General features: G+C 26.3%; 1 protein-coding gene across 3 annotated transcripts in view; it reads left to right on the forward strand.

Annotated features, from left to right (window-relative positions):
- Nucleotides 1-13044: 13044 nt before the first annotated feature.
- LOC114128648 (band 4.1-like protein 4) overlaps nucleotides 13045-23216 on the forward strand; it is a 142160-nt gene continuing 131988 nt past the window's right edge. Inside the window, exon 1 of one of the 3 annotated variants that reach the window (XM_050202329.1) lies at nucleotides 13045-13368. The gene's annotated coding sequence lies outside the window, so the exon portion shown is untranslated. The remainder of the gene's footprint in view (nucleotides 13369-23216) is intronic. The other 2 variants (XM_050202327.1, XM_050202328.1) reach the window with 2 other exon arrangements.

Consider the following 23216-nt stretch of genomic DNA (forward strand, 5'->3'; position numbering starts at 1 on the left):
TTATTGTTGATTATTGATAAATAACTCATTATACATTGTCTATGCCCTATGGTACCTACTACATATTATATATTATTTATATTGTTTTCATAGGTGTTGTTCAAAATATGAACTAATATTTCAGTTTTATAAAACCCAAGATTACCAAATTTTATTATAATAAAACAGTAGGTAATCGTTTCTTTGTTGCAATAGGCCAGTAAATAATTGTTCAGTTACCAGTGAAGAATTTCATTAAATATAATTTTTTTTATCATATTGAATTTATTTACACTTATATTTAATATTTTTATTTTTAATGGAAAAAAACTAATGAAAAACTGAAATTTATTTAGTTCATCAACAATTAATGACATTAATTTTATTAATGTTTACATTAATAAGTTGTTAAATTTATTTATTTTAAAAACAATAGAATACGAGTATATTTGAAAAAAAATTAGTTATTTAAATAAATTATTATTATTTTTTCTATTGTCTGAATAATGACAAAAAATGTTTATTATGATCTTTTAAGAAAAATAGGAAGGTGTATACTGTTGATATTATTGTTGTGGTTCTATAAACAATAATGGAAATTTGTGGAAACTAAATAAAGCATCAATATAAAATATTGTACTATAAAATAATAACAATAAATTAATATTAATTAGTAACTTTCATGATGTGATATTTTACTTAAACAGTATAAATAGCTAATCATGACGTTTAAAAACCATAGTGAACAATATTAAAATCAAGAAAAAGACGAAAGGGGATTGTTAGTCAGCCAGTGTTTATTTCTAATATTCTATCTCTTTGGTGCGAGGGTGGAGACTGGAGATATTGTACATTTTCAAGAGAGTATGGCATAGTTTAAATGATGAAGGGAATTGAAAATATTGCATACATTTTTCTTGGGGGAAGGAGTAATAACCCCTACCAGTGACTGGTCACCATCTGAAATAAACACTGGAGTACTCATCTACAGGGGTGGATCCAGAAATTTATCAAGGGGGGGGGGTTAATTTGATACGTAACATTGAATATAACTATTATTTATCACAAGTCACAATGTAATAAATTTCAATATAATAAGCTCAAGGGAGGGGTAATTACCCTATTACCCCCCTTGGATCCGCCACTGCCCATCTAAGAAGTTAAGATAGAAATCAAACAATTAATAAAAATGTAATGGTTAAAAAAAGGATTACTTGTAACTTGAAAATTTATACATAATAATATTATGTGTATAAAAAAAGTTTATAATGTTCTTTATTTTTATCATAGTATACTTTGTAATCTGTTTATTTAATTTTAATTTTGAATCAAATGAGTACTTTTTTCTATCTTTGACTCAAGTTTGATAATTGATACCTAATTGATGAATCAAAATATGTAGTTTTTAGTTTTACAATTTATTATTGATTGATAAAATTATATACCTATGGGTAATTATTATATAATAATAATAATATTATGTATATATTATAAATTTAATGTAATAACTTTTACCAAGTATTCTATCTAGGCCAAGTACTTAATTATTCTTTTATGATATCTTATGTTATTTTTTTTATGTTAATTAGTTTCTATAATATGTTGGTACCTGTCTTTTTGTGCCTTTGTAGATGTTCTAGGATAGTCCACTTATGATGTTATATGGATCCTATCAGAATAGAGGTGTTGATTCCGCATAACGGCCAGTACTTGAAAGTTTTTTCATCACCAATCAATATTGCAATCCCCAGGTGTCTCATTCCACTTACATATATCTTACAATTTTTTCAGATTTTCTCTTGAGAGAATTTGATAAGTTGTCTCTTAATTTTCTTATAATATGTTTCCTTTCCTATATTTATATTGGTCAGGCCCTATTCATTTATATTTTTGTTGATATGCTTTTCTTTGTTGATTCTCTGCCTCTGAAATTACTGTTCACCACGCCACTGTTGTAAGTAATAGGTAATATAAATAATACAGTAATATATTACTGATTATTATGTTAATATTATGTGATGCCTACTTTTGAGTAGGTACCTATTTTAATATAGTCAATTATAAAATTATTCGTATTATGAATTTATCCATTTTCACGAATTTGTGATGCACTTTAATCACAACATTGATTACATTTTATAATATAAGGTACCTTTAGGCTTAAAGTATAAATTTTTGTGTTGGTCCTGATGGTAGACCTGCTTCTTATTGGCGTCCAAATGTATAACATTTATATGGTCGCAAATAACATAATATTAGGGTATCGACTATCGGTCTGTATATCGACTGTATAGCTATATTACAATAATAATAGCAATAATAAATTAATATTATATCTACACAGATAATATGACTGTCTATCGTCGACAGACGAGTTTTACGACTGGATTTAACAATATAATACATGCTTACAGTCGTAAAATGTCATAAGACTAGTGAGGGCTGCAGTGTATAATATATACCTACACCTATATACATATATGTATTATGTGGGTTAGGCATACAGGCATTTAGGTATGTATATTGTATAAGGTTTACTAAACCGTAAATGACTATATATATATATATTATTTTATTTTATAATATTGTATAAGGTGTAGTAACCGAACTCTTTCTATTCCGGCGGGGTGCCTTAGGGAGTGCATAATATATTGGTGCCTGTAGCTTGTACATAGTGTGTTACGTGACCTTTTTTTATTCATGTTTTTCATTCCTTTTAACAAACACACGAACAAATGTTTTTTTTTGTTATGACCACCGAACGGCACCTAAAATAGTTGAAATTCTTAAAAGCGTCTGTAATATACTCGACATTACTCGTAATATATATTATCCATTGGATAGATTGGAAAAATATAACAGGTATCTCAGTGGACTCAGTGAGGTACTGAGGTATGAGGTATTGAGGTATGATATAGATTTTTTGTGGCCAGCTAAACAGGTTAATATAGAAAAATTTAAGATTAAATTTAAAGTTAAATATTAGTTTTGTAAAAGTTAGAAGTTGAATAGATAGATAAAAGGTAAGTACCTATTATTTAAGTTAACTTTTTAAGGGATCATAGCTCCAACGCCTTTTTATAATCAAATTTAATTCTGTGGTAGGTAGGTATTGTTACTATTTAGAAATGTTCAATTAATTTTCTATGGAAATGTATATGGGTACCTATGGTATGGCGTATTATGTTGTACCATAATATGTTATTTTAATCTTTATAGAAATCTAAAAATAGCGCTTTCAAGAATTTTTCAATTTACGATAATTTAGTATTTACTATAGGAAGGTATATAGTTATGTTTGTAGCCTTGTAGATACCTACCTAGTACCTACATTAGTAACATAACTTTTAGAAGACCAATTTTAATTATTTAATGTAAAAAAACTGTACTTAAAAATTTTACAAATTATTTGTAAGACTAAGTATACATCATAGGATAATATATACCTACGTCCAACTCATTACTTAAATTAAACGACCATATTTTACGAAATTTGAATTTTTTACTATTTATTTATTTAACAGAATATAGGTAAGTACATTCATATATATATATATTAATGATACAATAAATATAATAATACATATATAATAACAATAATACAAATACAATATATTAAATATGTATATTTTTAATTATGTTATGTATGCATATGGGGTTGAAGGGTTATATTGTTATATTATATTATATTTTAAATATTTTAATGAATTAAAAACTTGGAATGTTGGTAGTAGGAAATCGCTTTTGTCACGCATACCAATAATGCATATTATCTATAATGTCTATAAATAATAAATATAATATATTACCTGTTCCAGTGTTTCATTCACACTATATCATATTATGTATTATGGTTTTAATTACCTATATATTTCAACTTTTATTTATTGGCTATCGGTGTGTTCTTAAATTTAATGTCTGTTAAAATAAAACATAAAATATGTTTGTCAAAGTATACCCAGCTATCCAACGGGTTTTCGGGTTTTCACTGATGTGATTTTATTCTTAAAGTTTGAATCAAACAACCTAAAAAACCTTGTACCTACGTATAATAAATAATGTATTTACCTGCAATAGGTGAAATTACTTAATTTTAGATCAAATATATATTTTTAGCATCCTCTAGAGTACCTCTACTATGTTTAAATCAAGTTTATTCTTCAAAGTGACATAGATCGAGTCATGGAACTGTTTACTGCTTAATTATTTTAAACTTTAATTTTTTATTAAGATATTCTCTATAGCACTATCGTCCGACTAATACTTAAGTATGGTAGGTATCTGGTACCGCAATATTTGGAACCCACTTACCTACTATTGATAATATTGATAATACTTATTCAAGGTATTGCTTGTACTCAATGTACTCCACATGATTATTACCCCGTTGTAACTTATTTTATTATTTAGGTTTAGGTCTGTTAGCTCAGCGCAGATACTATTTTGGGAACTCCTTTTTTAAACGTATTTTATTGTTGATTCTCCAACCTTACATTAGTGGTAATAGTTACATTTTCTGATTTACTTTAAAATTTCCCAATTATATCCTCTCGTTTTACTTCAACATTCCATATACCTACTTTTCAGTTCTACCAATTATATAATATGTAATAAACCATAAGACATTTCATGTATCTCGATAATAGGTATACGGAACTCACCTATAATTTTTAATTGTTTTTTACATACTAATCAAAACAAAGATGTATATGTATTATATTCTGTAATATTTATATTATATTATATAAATGTTATACTTAGACATATCATGTTTGTATGTATTTTGTTATATTTTAATTGTTTATGTCTACCTCATATGTTTTTTTTACATAGTTATCGACATTTTTAGAAAGGGATCAGCTTGTATATTTCATAATAAATAAATAATCAATAGCAGTGTTATTGTAATATAGGTCTTGTGTTTATGATGCTATTTTTATTTCACGTTCAGAACGATGAGATATATTATAGAATATGGTATCTATCCATATACAGTATATATAGTAATATATTATACAATGTATATATGTAGTATTACTGAATTTTCATTGCTCTACAATTTGAGAAAGAACCCTGGAGAATAGTATCAATTTATTACATAGGTGTTCAGGTAATCCGCCAAGTTCCCGACCATTCTGTAGTTTATTGTTCATGGATGTGATTCCGAATATGTTTGTATACATTTTTAGTATTTAAATTTTTAAAGATTCGTTGATTGCGCGCCTACTTGATTTCGAAAATATGAAACGAGTACGAATGTTTTACAACCGTATGTTCGAAAAGTATATTTTAGATTAAGGCTTTTATTATCTCGAATCAAATTAAATATTTGATAAAATGTTTTCTGAGTTTTAAAAATGAATGTGATTTGTTTGATTTATCAAAATGTTGATACACTTTTCAATTTTTGAAGTATAAGGTATAATATAGTCAGATACCTTTGTTCTTTGTAAACACAGTACACGCTATACTCGTTTTATGAATATTGTGATCCAAAAACAAATTTAGTAGTTTCGAAATAAATATTGTTCGTACATGTATTATAATTTATAGTACCTAGTTAAAGACAGAATTTTAGTAACTGTTGTTAAATATTTTGACTTTTAGATTGTGAGTAGAGCGATGAATTATTGATTTTACAATGATGTGTGTTTTTCTATGTCTATATACACGTTAAGTAATCGATAAATGAATTTTAACTTTGATGGTGGTTATGGATAGAAAATCGGATCTAGTTTCAAGTTTGTATTTTAAAGAGGATACAATTAAAAATTTTCAGCACTTATTTTTATTATCGGGGGAAAAAAAATAAGAAAATACGGGATTTTATTTAAATCCAATACTATGATTAAATAATTGTTTTGTAATCATAGTTACAAATTTTAAAGTTTTCGTTTTTCATCCGTGTACATTAGGTTGACTACTCATTAATAGTTCCGGAGTATAAAATAAATATGAAGTTCGAACAAAATACAATACTAGGACAGTAAGGTCTAACTGGTGTAAGCATACACAGTATATACAATTCGACAAATAGTTGAGCAATGTATATTGTATTATTTATGATTTCAGTGAAAGTCAAAGATGATTATTAGTTAGGATGAAAATCATAGTTTAAATTATTATAATGTTTATTTTATACTAAGTTTGTATAATTAATTATATAGATAAGTCAATATAAGTCATATATATATAGGTAATCGGTAACTTAGTTATATCTTATATCAACTTTCCATAAGTTCAAGATAATTTTATTGTTTATATTTATCATTCAAGTTGGAATTGAGTAAGTATCACTGGCCTATAATGTTAAATATAAATGTATTATACACCTGGTGGGTTGTTGCCAATTTGCCATTATTCAATTATTGTAAATTTCGCATTAGATAATTAAATATTATTAGACATGCGTATTACCAATTTAATATTTAGAACAATATTCGGCTACCTAACATTGGATAACGATAAAATGAGTTTATGTGAATCAGTAATAATATGGTAATATTAATTGGTTTTGGTCACAAATTGAATGTATGATTAATTTGTTGTATACTTTAAGTTGATGAGTCGAAAACTTTCCGTCACGATAATTACTTTATTAACTTCTTGTAAATTAATTAATAATCATGATTATAATATGTATAATATAGGTACGGTAATATCATTTAATGCACGATAGTTTTTATGAATATTTGTTAGAGATAGCTAATATTTAAGAAAATTTATAATATTAGTTTTAAATATACCAAATGATATAATAATTATTAGGTACCTACTTATTTTAAAACATTAATATTACGGGTATCAAAATTATACATGTTATTACTTTGTTTTTTATTTGACGACACCAAAACTTCGACCAATTTTATCACGTCTATAGATTATGAGATCAGTTTCTCCAATACCTACCTAAAAAATTCTAAAACTTAGTTTTCAGAAAATTTAAATTTGTAAGTCTGATCATTGCCAGACAAACATAAACACGTCTATATATTTCGAGGCTATAATATTATAGATGAAACTATAAGTAATCTGTTTGGATCCTTTTTACCTTTAAGATTTTTGTTTGTCGTTGTGGTAAACATGAAAACTATTGCAGTAATTTTTGTCCGTTATTCGATAATTTATTTTTAAAAGTGCGAGCGCTGTACCAACATCTCGCGATGATAATATTGTGTGGTGTAATATTGGTACTCTGTACTCACACAAAGATAATTACGACCGTTCATTGGACGAACACAGAAATAGAGAAAAATTAGACAGTTGCGGTTTACGTGTTTTTTCGCCTTTTGGTTTTCTGCAGTAAGTCGTAACTGTAAGACTGCCAAAGGCGCGTAAAACATACATTTTAATATACGTGCTGCCGTGTCACTTTTTTTTTTTAGAATTTGCACATTTTAACGAGTTAAGAACTATAATGCAATCAGAATTTTTTGTTCAGACTTCGTTTCAAAGCCATTTTATACTAAACATTTTATATGGTAATGATGTATATTCCGCGTAGATAATTAATAACAATTAACAGTCGATAGTCCGAGTTCAAAGCTGAAAAGCGTAGAGAGTGAATAACTCGTATTATTCTGCTCGAATGTGTTTCTAATGTTTATATTATTTTCACCGAGTTCGTCGTAATCGCAAAAGTGTTCGATCGCGAGTGCTTCATAAAAGATGTTTGCAGCCAATGCAGTGTCCGGTCATCAGTCGGTGAGTACCTTACATCGTACGTGTAATAATTTTAAGATAATATAGTTTTTATTAGGTATATTGACATTTAAGTACATATATTATTAGTACCTATAACGTTCGGTAGGTAATAAGTTTAAACTATGACTTAAGGTTTCTGAGGGAAAAATGACCGAAAGTAGATAGGTAGGTATTTATAAATAATGGTCATTAAGATATTATTATGAAAACAATGATTTTAGACGCTATACGTAAAGGATTATTACAGTACTAAGTATCAATGTATAATATTATATTGCGTAAGCATATTGGTAACTATCGATATTGTACGGGTGGTACGAAATGCTACAAAGTCACCACGATTTTATAATAGTAATATTATGTATACAGTATGTATACATATTATTATTTATTATACTATATAGGTAGGTATGTAAATGTTTGATTTTTGCCATTCTGGCGTCATCGGCGCGTACCCCAGGAGGTTAGATCGTTGAATCGTCTGAAAGCGAAGGGCCGATGTTGCCAACGTACGCTTACTCGTCTACACTACGATCGCCGACGTCATCGCCAAAGCAGTCGGACCGCCACCGCTGTTGTACGACTTGGCGCCAAAGTGCGGACGTCAGGTGACTTTGGAGGTGGTGCTTACAGTACGTAGCTCGGCCGGATCGTATATAAACGGCGCGTTTGGCGTTGACGTCGTCCACCAGTGGTCATCCTCTGCTCTGCAGATCCAACCCTTAAGTCGAGGAATTGATGGCGCTGAGCTCGTACGACTTTAACGCGATTGGCTAGTCCATTAAGTCCTGTCGACGTCGCTCTTGGAAGTCGCATCTCTGCCTCTGTCGTTCCGCTGTTTGATAGGTTAGGGCGGCCGTCAGCAGTCGTTCGGAGTGCTTTATCGGCTAGTGGCACTGCGATGCCAGATAGTCATAGTGTTCGTGACGGACGGCCGACGAGAAAACGTCAAGCAGACACTCGCTATCAGAGGCTTCGATACTATTTTTTAAGCGGACTGAAAACAAATATAATAGGGGGTGTATGTAATTATATGATTATTTTCTTGAGACCCTATTATAAACCACATCTCACCACCCTCGAAATAACGCTTATTATTGGGAAATCTAAATATCTGTGTTATTTTTTTCTATACTCTTCAAGTTAGTGTCCGTGCAATATGTTAAATTTAGATACTGGTTCAAGGAACATAATTTTAATATTATTTTACATATATATTTTTAAAATATAACTAATGTCAAAAAATTTAATGGAATTATAAAAAAAAGTCTCAAAAAAAAAAAAAAAAACAAAATACTTTATTTCTGAAACAAAATTGAACAGCATAAAATGTATAGATAGTAGATACATACTAATTATATACGTATAGGTAAATTACGAAAAATAACCTTAGAATAGAATATATTATACAAATAATATCGTATTTATATATCTGTGATTAAAACTTTCACAGTGTTACTAAAAATTATTAAACCCGTGCCATGAAATAAGTAACTATAGTGATATAATATAGCAAAATTATAATCAGTTTTAACTGTTATTTGAAACTTAAATCAGACACGTTATTAAATAATCAAACAAATTTATTTATTTTAAATTTGTTATCAAATAATTTTATTGACGACGAGATGAATAATTATTGTGAATTAAAATTTAATTTTAATATTGGTATTTATTTTTTTTCATTTTTTTTTTGGGGGGGGGGGAAGTTATCTCTGCTGTCTTCAATTCTAGCTCTATATGCTCGCTGTATACTTTGCTTCTTGAGGCTCAAATACGTGGCCGCTAATTTTGGCCGGACAGTATACCTCGTAATCCCTGTTATTCTTGGAAAATTTTCTCACAGTTGTTATTCTCCGTGTATGGATCGCATGACCTATAGTTGATAATTGTATATACGCGGTGTTCTGTGATATTTTATTAACGAGCTAAGGTGTGCTGTTCGTCTGTACCCCTAACCTATACAATAAAACAATATTATAATATTTTATCACCGATCGCGAGTATTATAATGACTAGATGTAATATGTGAGAATATTATAACAATATGTAGGACTGTTATTATTTGTGTTTTTACGTCGTTTTAATTAAATTTATTATATTATATGGATTATAGTTCCTTCATTGAAACATATAAGTAAACAGCATTCTTTTTCTGAAAAGTTTTGACCTTTTTGAATGCGTGGTGCCGTGGTTAAAGTAATTATTTGTAAACAGTTTTAAAAAAAAGTAAAAATGCTTAAAAAACAATGATATTTCGTAGATATTAAAAAATATTTATTTATTTAAATATTTTGTTTTGTAATGCTTCAAATAGATAATATAGTTATGTAAAAACAGACATTTTCTAAATATTGATGGTACTTTTAAAATAATCATCTAGTAGATCACTGGCCATGCCTCTGCAGGTTGCAGGTGAATTGAAAAAATATCTTTTTTCGTTAGCTGATAAAATGCATTATTTTGCCGATAGCGGATTTAGCGAAGTTTTATTCAAAAAATTAAAAATTAAAATTTTATTTTATTATTCTATGCCCCCCCCCCCCCGTAAATATGTTCTGGATCCGTGCCTGAGCACTGTATACCATCATAATAAACGTCATATTATTATATGTTACTATTTGTATAATAAGAATTTCTTGCTGTTTTAAATAATTACATCTAAAACTTTGTTTATCCAATACAAATTTAAGTATATGATGTAATGTAGGCCCGTGTGTATAGGGGTTGTGGATTCAACCCTCCTAATTGCATTTTTTTTTGCATTTAGGTCAATGTTTTATGGAGATTTTATCGAATTAAAAAGAAGTTTCTTTCTACAAGATTTTTGAAGTATAATATGTGATAGAAAAACTATATTTAATAACCACTTCATGAACTTAAAAATTAATATAAATATATTATTTTTTTTATTAGACTATTTATTTTTCATTATATCCCTTATCATGAAGAAATCCACCTCGTGGTCCTAGATCTAAAACCTATTTAAGATTGCATATTGGTAAAATAAATGGGTTTGTAAAATCTAAACAAAACTTTGTTAACGGTTAAATAGTGCGTATTATTCTGCATTTCCGCATTGTAATTGATTCGGATAATATAAAATATAGTTCCTGTATTTTATTTTTTTTTTGTTATAGTAACCCTCAGTAGCACCATTGGGATTTATAAAAAAGTATTTACAATTACAATAAAAAAATATATAAAAAAGAGATTATAAAAAACATATACAGTGATTAATTTTACAACTTATTTATTAACTTTGAAGCGATGATGAATCATGAAATCAACTAGGTAGTGAATTTGTTGTTTCTTGAGAATTGCTCAGTAACGTGAAGATATACTATGAAAGATTTTCTTTTTTTCTCGGAATTTTTCGTTTGTAAAGTTTTCCATTAGTACTTAGGCGGAGTCCGCATGAAGAACAAATAGGTGGGTTTAAAACCTATATTGTATATGTCACGTATGTTAGATCTATTGTGAAACAGTTTTTATGATTTATATATATATATATATATTGTCCCTCAAGTATTTATCGCTGTTTACTAACTGTATATTCTATAAATATATTTATATGTATATTGTATAAGCTCCCGTTGTAGTCAATGAATCATTGTTATTTTCTTGTTGGCGTTATTGTTTTCAATATTTTAGTCTATACTAACTTGTCCAAAAGAATCTATAAAGGACAAGAATAATTCACGTTATCCAGATCTCATTATCCATTTATACATTTTTTTTACATATTGCAATACTAAGTATATATTTTATTATGTTATGCATGATAATAAACTCATTTATTTTAACGAATGCTGACATTTATTAATATAACTTTTATAATATTGATTACTACAATATTAATGAACTGTATAAATCACTGTTCCAATAAAATCACGTAATATGTTACATTTCTAAAATACATTTCAATAATAAAATTGTATTCACACGGCGTTATCAATAGGCTATTCTGGTGCACCACGGTCGTGTATTCAATTTTATAATATTATAATATTATGATATTTTTTTAATAAACATTTTTCAGTAATTTTAGAGTACTATATTTTTAGCGTGATCGTAAAATAAATTACTTTAAATAAAGAATGTGAGGATTACACAATGTGAAATTCATTATAAGTCTTTGATTTTTATAAGAAGGAAATAGTTTTGTTGTTTTATATTATGAGATGGATTATTTAATCATAGGTCACCGCATCTTTTTTTCATAATTTTTTAATACATAATTGTACATTTGTACCTTATTATTTTATATTATTTTTGTTTTAAAATTTAATAATAATGTATTTTTTCCCGTAGAATATAACATTAAAACGATATTTAAAATTTTTATTTTTCCACTATTATTACCTATTAGAAATGCACAATTATATGTAATTAAATGACATATAAAACTTAACAAAAGTATTAAGTTGCAATTTTAAATAAGTATTAAAATACCGATCTATGTACCTGCGACATATTTGTGTTTGTTGCAATGTTTAAATTGATTTACAATTATGCATTAAAAAAGTGAAAATATTGTTTCAGTTTTACCCAAAATACAAACATAAATTAATCAAAACGATGTCTTATTTAATAAATATTATTTATTATTAAAATTGAGTAGGTAATTAGTAGTTACATTAGAATAGTATAATTTATTTATAAAATTAGTTTGAATTATTTTACTTTAACTCATGTAATGTAATATAGGACACATTGACTAGGATGTTTACCACACCAATAGCGTTAAAATATAGGTACTCAATAGCACTGAATTATACGTGGTTCTATCCATAAATTAGAGGATTTTTTTTTTTTTTAATATAGTTGGCCAAGTTTGGAGTGAATTAAGTGTGCTTATCGATATCCACGCGAAAATGTACGACGAGTTTAATCCCAGCTAGAGTAGTTAATATCACATCATCCGTCCATTTCTCTTTCTTTGCAGTTTTAATGTTGCTGCGGAAAACGAATACATACTAAAAATATTAAAATAATGATAACTTGACGAAACGTAATATTATATTATACATTTATGTCGGTGAGTCCTCGGACAATCGTGAAAATATTTACGAATGTTTGTGATTATAATGTCTGCACGGACCGACGAACACGACGACCAATGGAATACTAATGAGTAATGACTTATGTAATATATTCCGAGAACATTATAGTGAATACAACACATACACACACAATATATATATATATATATATAATTTACACATACAAAATACATATATACAATGTTGGCAGCGCCGTGCGGCGGCGGCGGCGGCACTCCAGTTCACCTGTTCTCCGCGTCGTTCCCGCCGCGCGGCCGTTCCAGCAGCCATCCGAGCCACTCCATGTGAGTAGTCCTTCGGATGCTCTCGTACTGTACGCCGGACGCGTTTATTTTATTATTATTATTATTATTATTATTATTTAGTGGATTAATATTAGGTTAAGTTTTATTTCTTTTAATTTTATATTTATATAGGCGTGTATTTTTTGTTGTTTGTAAATCATTTCTGCGTGCGTGCGTGTATATGTGTGTTTGTGTCAGGAGTGCGTGTTTAAAATATTTACGTGATTAGTAATTATTGTAATTGACGAAAGGAAAAAAATTACAAAATATCCGATGTACAGCAGAATAGACTCGTCTTCGTTGCTTAAGCGGTGGATTCAGTCGTTGTGATCGAGGTTAGTTGATTAGAAATTTGGAAAACAAAAATACAACTGCAGTATTTTTATAGAAAAAGATAACTTATATACGTAATTGAATGTTTCAAAATTAATCCTTAGATATTTGAGTATATTTCTATGATATTTGTTGTACTCTTATACTTATATGGTCATCTAATTTTGATTAGTTTTTCAAATTTGGACGTCTAAAATATTGTTTTATATTAAATTTTTATAAATAAATTTAACAGATATAAAGTATTAATAAACATTTAAATAACTCGTTGTAATAATATTATTTTATGAAAATTATTAATATTTATAAAAAATATAATTTTTTTAAAATTTATTAGCAGAGTGATATTAGTAATAATCCTAACTTCCTATTTTTTAATACGTTTTATTATAGTAAATATTACTTTTAAATACATCTTAAACGATTTATACTTTAAAACAACATTTAAACGTTAATAAAATATCTGAATTAAAAGTTTCATTTTTTAAAAATACAGTACACGTTTTTAGATGTACAGAATGTAAATTAAGAACGTATATAAATTCAAGTGTACATGAATGAATAAAATAATTTCAGTACAGTATCGCTTCTTTAGTTATAGGTTTTATGTTTCGGTTTAATTTACCTTCTTTTATTATATTATTATAATGATAATTGTGAATTTGTAGTAATGCCAGAAATAATAGCTAGGTATATTAAATAAAAATCCTTATGAACCTTCGTTATATATATTTCCTGAAAATAATTATTAAATAAAGGGATTTTACCTATGATACCAAATTAATGTATCTTTATAGATATTATTATCATGTTAGGTTAATGAATATCATTCAACATTTTGTAGATTGGAAATTAAAGTTTCTTTTGAGATTATTTATTTTTTATGGTTCTCTAAATGTATAATATTATTTTTGTAAAAATTAAGTATGCCATTTCTTTTCATAACTGCATAAAAGGTGACTTTAAGTCATTTAATATACTTAAGAATTAAAATAATTTTAATAAAATTCATATGAAGGATATTTTAACGATAAAAAAATATATTTTATTACTATGCAAATAATTTTTTACAATATTGTAAAGAGTGTTTATTATTGTGACATAATTTAATTATTATTTTTTGAATTTCTGTTTTTTCTGTCTAAAGTAATAATTATTGAAGAGTTTCTAATTTTGTAATCGTAATCATTTTACTAATAATTAATACATTAATTTAAAATAATAATACTAAAGATCATTTTATCATTATTTTCAACATGCGTTTTTGGATATGTTGTCGTAATAAATAAAACAAAATGTATTTTTTGTTACACATTGACCTTTATACTATTATATAGTTTAGTATAAACAATTAATATTATATTTCCAATTTATTTATTTTTATTTTTTAGTACTTTTAATTAAACATAATATTATTTATAATTCTTTCATATTACATTTCAGTTAAAGTAGTAGTTTTGTATTTTTGCATATCAGAGAGGTACCTATCACAAGTTTCTACTAAGTAGATAATAAAATAATGTCATAAAATACACGTTTAACTATTTATTCCTATTAAACCGTAGTAGGTAGTGTTTCTTATTATAATATTATCGATTTATAAAAATAATCCAAGTATAATTTTATTTAGTTTCGTTTCCTTGACTAGGGTTCTTACTTCTTACTTCTTTGTTATTTTAGAATATATATTATTATAATAACCAGTGAGCATAAGTATAATTAAGATTTCAAGGTTGAAGATTTTAATGCAGAACAAATGTGTATATACTGCTAGCTTATTATCCATTTTAATTAAAGTTAATATAATTACTCATTAGCATATAATTTAAAAATGACTATAATATATTAATGTATTATTATACATAATATAATATATTAATAGAAAAATATCTAGTAGGTATACTAGTAAAAGATTAAAAATTTGAAAAAACAACAAAAATATGTAGTGTGTTATCTATACATTTTAGAATTAAATACATTAATTTAAAATAAATATAGATTATTAAATTTATAAAATATAGGTTAGTAATTTTAAAAATATCGCGTTGTTAAATATTTAATGGAATAGATAATATATTTAAAATTCATAATTTATTATTGATTTTATTCTAGTTAGATTTATTATAATAGTCATGCAATTTTTTATGCTATATTTTATCAAATAATTTTACATCTAATTTACCAACTAAAATGTAAGTCAAAGAGTCTTAGTATAAATTGTTGTACATATTGATATAATATTATCACTTTTATATTGGCGTAGTTATTAGAGCAATAATTTATCGACCAAATCTGTTTTCTTTATTTTATTTTTTGTAATTTCTCAAAATAGATGTTTTCATCACATTTCTTACCTACTCGTTGATGTAAAGAACGCCTGGAAAAATGTACAATATTTTTAAAAGCTTATATATATATTTCAGTGTACTAAAAATATGTAGGAGTGTGTTAGGGGTATCTAGTAACGGATTCAAGGGGACCGAGTTGTTGGTCTCTCTTCTTGGCAGGTTTGTAAGGTCTAACATCAAATTCTAAACATTGTGTTTACAAAATAGTATGAAAATATTATATTTTTATTTTGGGGGTCTTTCCAAAAATATTATTCTAGATCCGTAACTAGAATTATTTGTTTAAAGCGTTAATGCTAATTGCAATGAATAATAATAAAAAACAAAACCCAAAAAAAATTTATTGTCAGCAAGATATTGATGATATTTTGTTTGTTATTTGATGATTTTCAAACACAGAAACCCGAGATAGTTGCGCATTAGTTGTACTATTACAATAATATGTTATAGTGTTCGCGTGATGGCGGCGATGGCCAATTTATTTACAGGCATTGGAGACTTGGAAACGTGACGGACGCGCGATGTACGCGAGCAGCATATCATATAATGTACCTAGCTCACTGTCGTCGCGCAACCGCCAATACTCTGTTCTCCGTGCCGAAGGCACTTCAAAATTCCTTGTTTAAATCACAGTGTATGATTTTATTTTTATGGTAGGTATGTAGCGAATGGTTATAAAATTTGGTGATTGGCGCTGATCTTTGATGTATAACAGTGTATATTATGTGGAACTACCTAGCCGACTATAATAATATTATGACGATTTTTTTCGAAACGAATTTTTTGTTTTATATTTTATTTAAAGATTTTTATTAAATTGATAGATTTTAGACAACAATATTTTTATCCGAGTTTGAGTAATGATTTTGTATTTCTGAAAATATTTCGTATTTTATTTTTTATTAGTCTTTTGTATGTTCGTATTTACCAATATTGCACACTCTCTGAACAATATTATTGATCATTATTGACTTAATATATTATTAACTACAATATTATATTACTAATAAAAACAATGTCAACTTTTTTGGTATATAGTTTTATTCATAGTTCTATAGTTAAATGTTATAGCAGATATTTATAATTAAACAATTTTCAAAATGTATAACTTTAAGTTTGATCCAAGTACTGTACATGGTATTATTCTATTTATAACCAGATTTAATATAATAGTTTATTGTAAATAATGGAATTTAATATAATACAGGGCATACTATTATTGTGTTATTCATATCATAGTTCATAACTGTTAAGTTCACTAGAATTCTTATATTTATCCAGCAGGTTGGGCAGATTGGTAGGTATATACGCGGAATTCATCCGTTTTAGTTATTTTCACAGCTAAAATTGAATACTTTTTAATAAACTCTATTTACTGATTTGTACAAAAATATTTTCTCATATACAACACCAACATAATATATTTTATTAAATTAAAATTAAATTTTTAAAAATATTGATAGTAGTTCGTAGTTATTATATTTGAATAAAAACGTCGAGTGAAACAATGAATAAAAATAAAACAACAAAAGTTTTATTCCATATAACATATACCATAATAATAGTAATAATAGTTTATAATCAACGAGTAATAGTGTACTAAAACCGATATAGAGAATTGTTTTAGTTATTATCGATAATAATCAAAATTGTATGTATTGAGCTATATACGTTACAACACAAGAATGAATTCGAAACTCAAAATAACAATTTGGGTTCCTATTAGAAATAAAACTTTATACATTCATTTTTGTACACACCTACTTAGATTATACTATATTTTTTGAAAAATGTTGTGTACTTTTTTACATTTCCTAGATATAAACTTGTAAACGATTTTTAGATTTTATTGAAGATAATTAATTTTAATTTTAGTGTTTTTAAACGTTTTGAAAATATAAACTACATTTTAATGTGCCTCTTTTGCCTTTTTTTTTTACCTACTATGCTGAAATAACCGACAATGTTGTAAAAATTGAAAATTTATTTTTTATGATTAATGATCAGTTATTTTATGTCCGAGTAAATTGTTAATAATATATACACTTGAAAAAAAATACTTCATATGCACAAAGGATATTGACAATATAGAAACTCTTTGACAATAAACACGGTTAAATGGTTAATGGTAGATAAAGTATTATGTGGAGGGAAAGGGGAAATGGAGTACCTAACAAACAATAAATATGTCTGGGGCATTGACGACTTTCCGGTTGACCAGATGACTCAAAAAGATAAATTTATGATACTTTTACCATGTTAATATGTTTTTGAATACCATCACCTGGTTGTACTGTTTTGATTAGAAATTAAAAATATTATTTTATAGAAAAAGTATCATAAAATAATTTATTGTATTATGAGAAAATTCTAGGAAAAATAATAATTGCTATTCGTATAAATGTATAATGTTTATTAAAATAATTTTAAGTCTTATGTTAAGTTTTTATAAACTTAATTTACTAATTTTAATTTTAAATTATATGAATACATAATATTTTTATATAACATTAAGATTTATTTTTTTGAAAATAAGCCATACTAAATAATATAGTGCACTACTCATAACGCATGGGGGGATGATGAAGTTGAGGGCCAATGATTATGAAAAAGGATTTTGATGAATATTATCGTTAAAATAAAATATGCATGGTAATATATCGAAATTGTTAAATTATATTTTAAATTTGATCGTTTATGTAATAATATTTTTATTAATGTAAAATCAATATCGTTAAATCCTTTGCCTTTAATTAAATTTCATAGTTACAATAAACATTTTCTCCATTGTGAACTTCTATCACATCATTTGTCTTTAAAGTATAAAATGTTTAAGGCCAATGTTTGTATTTTTCTATATTGCAGCAAAAGAAAAAAAAATCAATTTTTTTTATTAATTTTTCTGTCCATTTACTATAACTATTGTCTGGTTTCTACATTATTATCAATATTATATAAAATTATAGTAATATATTTCATAAATAATATTTTTTTTCAAGTTTTATTCTTAAATTTTAATTATTTTTTCATAATATTTATTATTATTATGAAATGAAGTACTAAAAACAATTAAAGTTTACAATGTTTAGATAAGTAATGTTAGGTACCTACTCCTTGTAAGATCATATACTATATAGATTTTATGTAACTTCAATAAAAACACATTTATGTGTATTCTGAGAATTAGTTTTGTCTAGTCGTAAAATCCGATAAGGAATTTAGAGATTATTTCAAAATATAGGAGTTTAACTAAATAATATAATATTATTCATCCGATTTTCAACATTAGGTGTTGAAATAAAATATCAGTGAAAAACTCCGGAGTCCGTTTACAGCATATAATCATACGCCATAACTCACACAAGTCATAACAGTCGTGAAAATTGTGTTTTTCTTTAAGCATCGAATTGTTATTGTAAGTCATAAAATCTGACAATAGAAAATCGTAAATCCACAGAAACTCATACATGCCACCTAACTGAAATATAATCATATGTATCTATATAGACACTATTATCGATTCAATAACTACAATGCTATTGTTGGTAGACGATAATTAGAGAAAGGATCGTAGAATCGGCTATAATATATTACATTATATTTTTTCAAAGTGTGCACAATAGTTCAGTGTTGCTTTGGACTAGATGCCAGTGTTAATAATATTTTTTATTATTTTCATCAAAATATGTTGTTTAATATATTACATTAGGTATATAGGTATACAAAATTTATTTATAGAACAAAACATATATTTGTATGTACCTATGAAATATAAATCAAATAATTTGACATCTGTAGAATTTCATGTTTTAAGAAATAAAAACATTTATTAACAATGAATTTTTATATTACTTATCTAAAATTGAAGTATATAAAAAATATTAACATATTATTATTCTAGTTATGATGTTAAGCACGTTGTTATATATATATTTTTTGTTATTTGTTATTATTCCATGTAAAAAAATTATTCATTTATTTAAGATGAAAACACATTTTACTCGAAAATCGTTAGTATCTTTACGCTAGGTACTAATTGTATACCAGTTTATATCTATAGTTTGATGCTACTTGATGTTTATTTTTTATTGAATTTATCAAATGTTTTACTTATTGTTTTATAAAGGGGTCTTTACGTATAGTAAATTTTGATTTGAATCTGTTAAGTAATATAATAAGAAAGTATCCAACTTGGAAGTATTATTATTATTGCAGCAGAAGAACAAGTCGTATACCTACTACTAGTTTAGACATTGCTTTTCTTCAGGAATTGGATGGCTACGTAAAGATTATATAAATCTAAAAAACCTTTATAGACTATAGCGTTAGAATTATGAAGTAACCTATATGCCATTGAAATGAGTATTAGGTATCTAGATAAATTGTATATAAATATAATTTAACACATACACAATAATTGGGTAGTAGATGTCATTACTGAACAAATAATTACAACATAATTAATTGATTAATATGTGTTTTGATTTTATTTAAATTTTATAAATAAAAAATCGAGTTAGAAAGCTAAAGCCATCAGAGAAATGTTTTTTTACGCTTTTTTTTTAATTGTAATCATCTTGTTACTAACCTATACTCAGTGCATATAACAGGTGTCTGTTGAGAGACTGACGGCACCTGCAGCTGTCTATCTGATGGCATACACCAGTCTTCTCTCTTTCTTTATGCACGGTACGTCATCTGCATCAAAATAATTATTATCAACACCAAAAGAGGAGACTTGGGGTATTTATTTCTGCCAAAATTCTATTTTTTTTTCGAAACTGTTTTTTTTTCTTTTAACGATGTCTGTATGCATTTTTCGGTATTACTAGTACATTTGTTGTTAGTATTATGTAGTAACCCTAATAATATTTAAAAAAAAACCTAGGGTTAGGTACGAGTGTATTACGTATGTACATTTGTGTGTGTGTTGTGTGTATGTATTCGTGAACAATAGCCATTGGAGGTCAAGAGCTCTCTGAGAGCGAGCGTGCGCGTGATGTGATGGTTTGGAAATCGTGACGTTTCTGAGATACGTGACCGGCTCACAATGCAAACACGTCGGTTGGATATTAATCCGCCACTGTTGTCGATTATACCCTATGAGCCACGTTTTGGTCGATTGTTGTTTTTTTTATCATCATAATTGTAATGTTTTTACTAGATATGTTAATCCCTTTTAAATGTTAATAACAAATAAGGATATAGTTTAGTAATGATATTATAAGTTTTCATTTTAACATTGATTGTAGGGGCATAAAACGCACATAAAAATTAGAAAATATTTTATAAGTGTTATATTTACTCACGTCTAGTTAATTTAGTTAATATAAATAAAAATATTATATTGTACTTAGTAAGTGTTTATAATGTTACTTATTGCATGTACATTCATACTGTGGTCTATTATTGTGAACATTTTATAAGTAAAATATTGATGTTAGTTTATCAGTACATCACGTTAAAGATTGTTAAGGCTAAAGGTTTATAACAAACTGTTATCGTGGTTCATTGCATTAGAAGTGTATAACCGGATGTAAAATTATTATTTTAAAATTTAGTTTTTTTTGTATTTTTTTATTTCTCAATATTCTTAACTTTTAAAAATGTATTTTAACAAGTTTTTACTAGGTTTATTATGTAAACTACGTGTTGACCTGATGGTTATAACTTATAAGTCTAGAACTTCATGTGAAGACTTCAGTGATATTTTGATTTTAGAATAATTTGCTATATTCGTTTTAAAGAAATTAGGACTTTTCAAAAATCGTAGGCCTATTTTGTTAGATATATGTAAATTATTATCTATTGAAATAGTAAAAAAATAATCATCAGAACTTATCAGAAATAAGTTGAAAATATTAAGTGGTAATCACCAAATTTTGAAGTGATTTTACTGATGAATATGGTTATAAATAATATGATGTATAATATAAGAATCTAGTAACTGGTATGTGTATAGTTCAAATGATAAAATTATAGGAACTATATAGTATAATAACACAAGTTATTAAATAACAAATTTTGTAGTTTAAATGTTATGCTTATTTATTTTATATACCTGCTTAATAGAACTTCAATAGTCCGAGTTTTAGACCTTTTATCAGAATTTCTACACCAGTTTCTAGTATAACACATTTGTTTGAAAACTTATAGATTTTGTCCCGCGTTTATTGTAATTATCACTTTTATTATATGCAGATTTATGCATTTAGTATGTAATTTTTTTATAATGTTTCTTCTAGCATTAATGTTTGATGAAATATTATAATTATTATTATATTGAAATATAGTGCTGAGAGTATAATTGAAACATACAACAATATAATAATATTTATAATTAAATTACGTCCGGTCGATGTTAAAGGCGATCTGGATTAATCTCATTTAAATTTTAAAATATTCTCACGATTGTATTTTAGTATGCTTTAATACCACCGTGTATAAAACCTGAGTTGGAAAATATGAAAAGTTCTATAAAAATACAAAACAAAAAAAAAATTATAAGGTCATTTACTTTTATGAACTAACGCACAATGATATTACCAAACCAGCAATGCTGCTTTATATATAAATATATATAGTATAATTAGAATTTCGTTAGATCATAAAAATGTTGACTTCTATAACTAAAAATTCTATGATATACGTGTTCAGAAAACGTGCTTATTTTTTTAAAATCTTTTTATTTTTGCGTTCTAATATTACAAATTTATAAGGAAGTTCTTTGAAATGAATAAATATATATTTTTACACGAGTATTTTGTTATTAGTTATCAATTGAATTTAAATAAAATATAATAAAAAATACCTATTAAAAGAATAAATATGTTTATATACATACTTATTACAGGTTTATCTTAAATGTTGATCTTTGGTCTATATCTGGTACTTAAGTTGCTTAGTTGGTTACTCTAATTGACTATTGTTTTATTATGTTTAAATACATTACATTTTACCTTAACAATAGTTGAATAATGAAAAAATGTGGTGACATTTTTAGGAATGATATTTAGTACCAAAGGAATAACACAAGACCCTGAAAGAGTTGAGTTTGTTGTAGAATTAATAATATATCAAACTATCAAAGTATATTAAATAATTTCAGTCGTATTTAACAATAGTTAATTAGGTATATCTTCCAATATTAGTATATTAGTACTAAATGTGTTTATCCACTATAGTTGAGCCACTTAGAGGCCTACTGAGAGTATATGTTACGTGGTCACGAAATAAGAATTGGGATAATGCTTTTTATACTCGTATACTTCTATTGTGGCATCAAAGTTAACCACGCTCCTGTGTCCAATCTTATTTTTAAACGTTGTTTATTCATTTTCTCATTTCAATCTCACTCAAAAGGCCAAACATGAAAACTTGTATACTACAAAATTTCATGTTAATTTTAAACATTCTAGTTTATTAAATCAAAAATTGATGATCATAATGTATATATATAACATTTTAGTAAACTTAAACTTTATATTATTTAATCACAGAAA

This window comes from Aphis gossypii, chromosome 2, assembly GCF_020184175.1.
Source record: "Aphis gossypii isolate Hap1 chromosome 2, ASM2018417v2, whole genome shotgun sequence".
In the NCBI taxonomy this organism is placed as follows: Eukaryota; Metazoa; Arthropoda; class Insecta; order Hemiptera; family Aphididae; genus Aphis; species Aphis gossypii.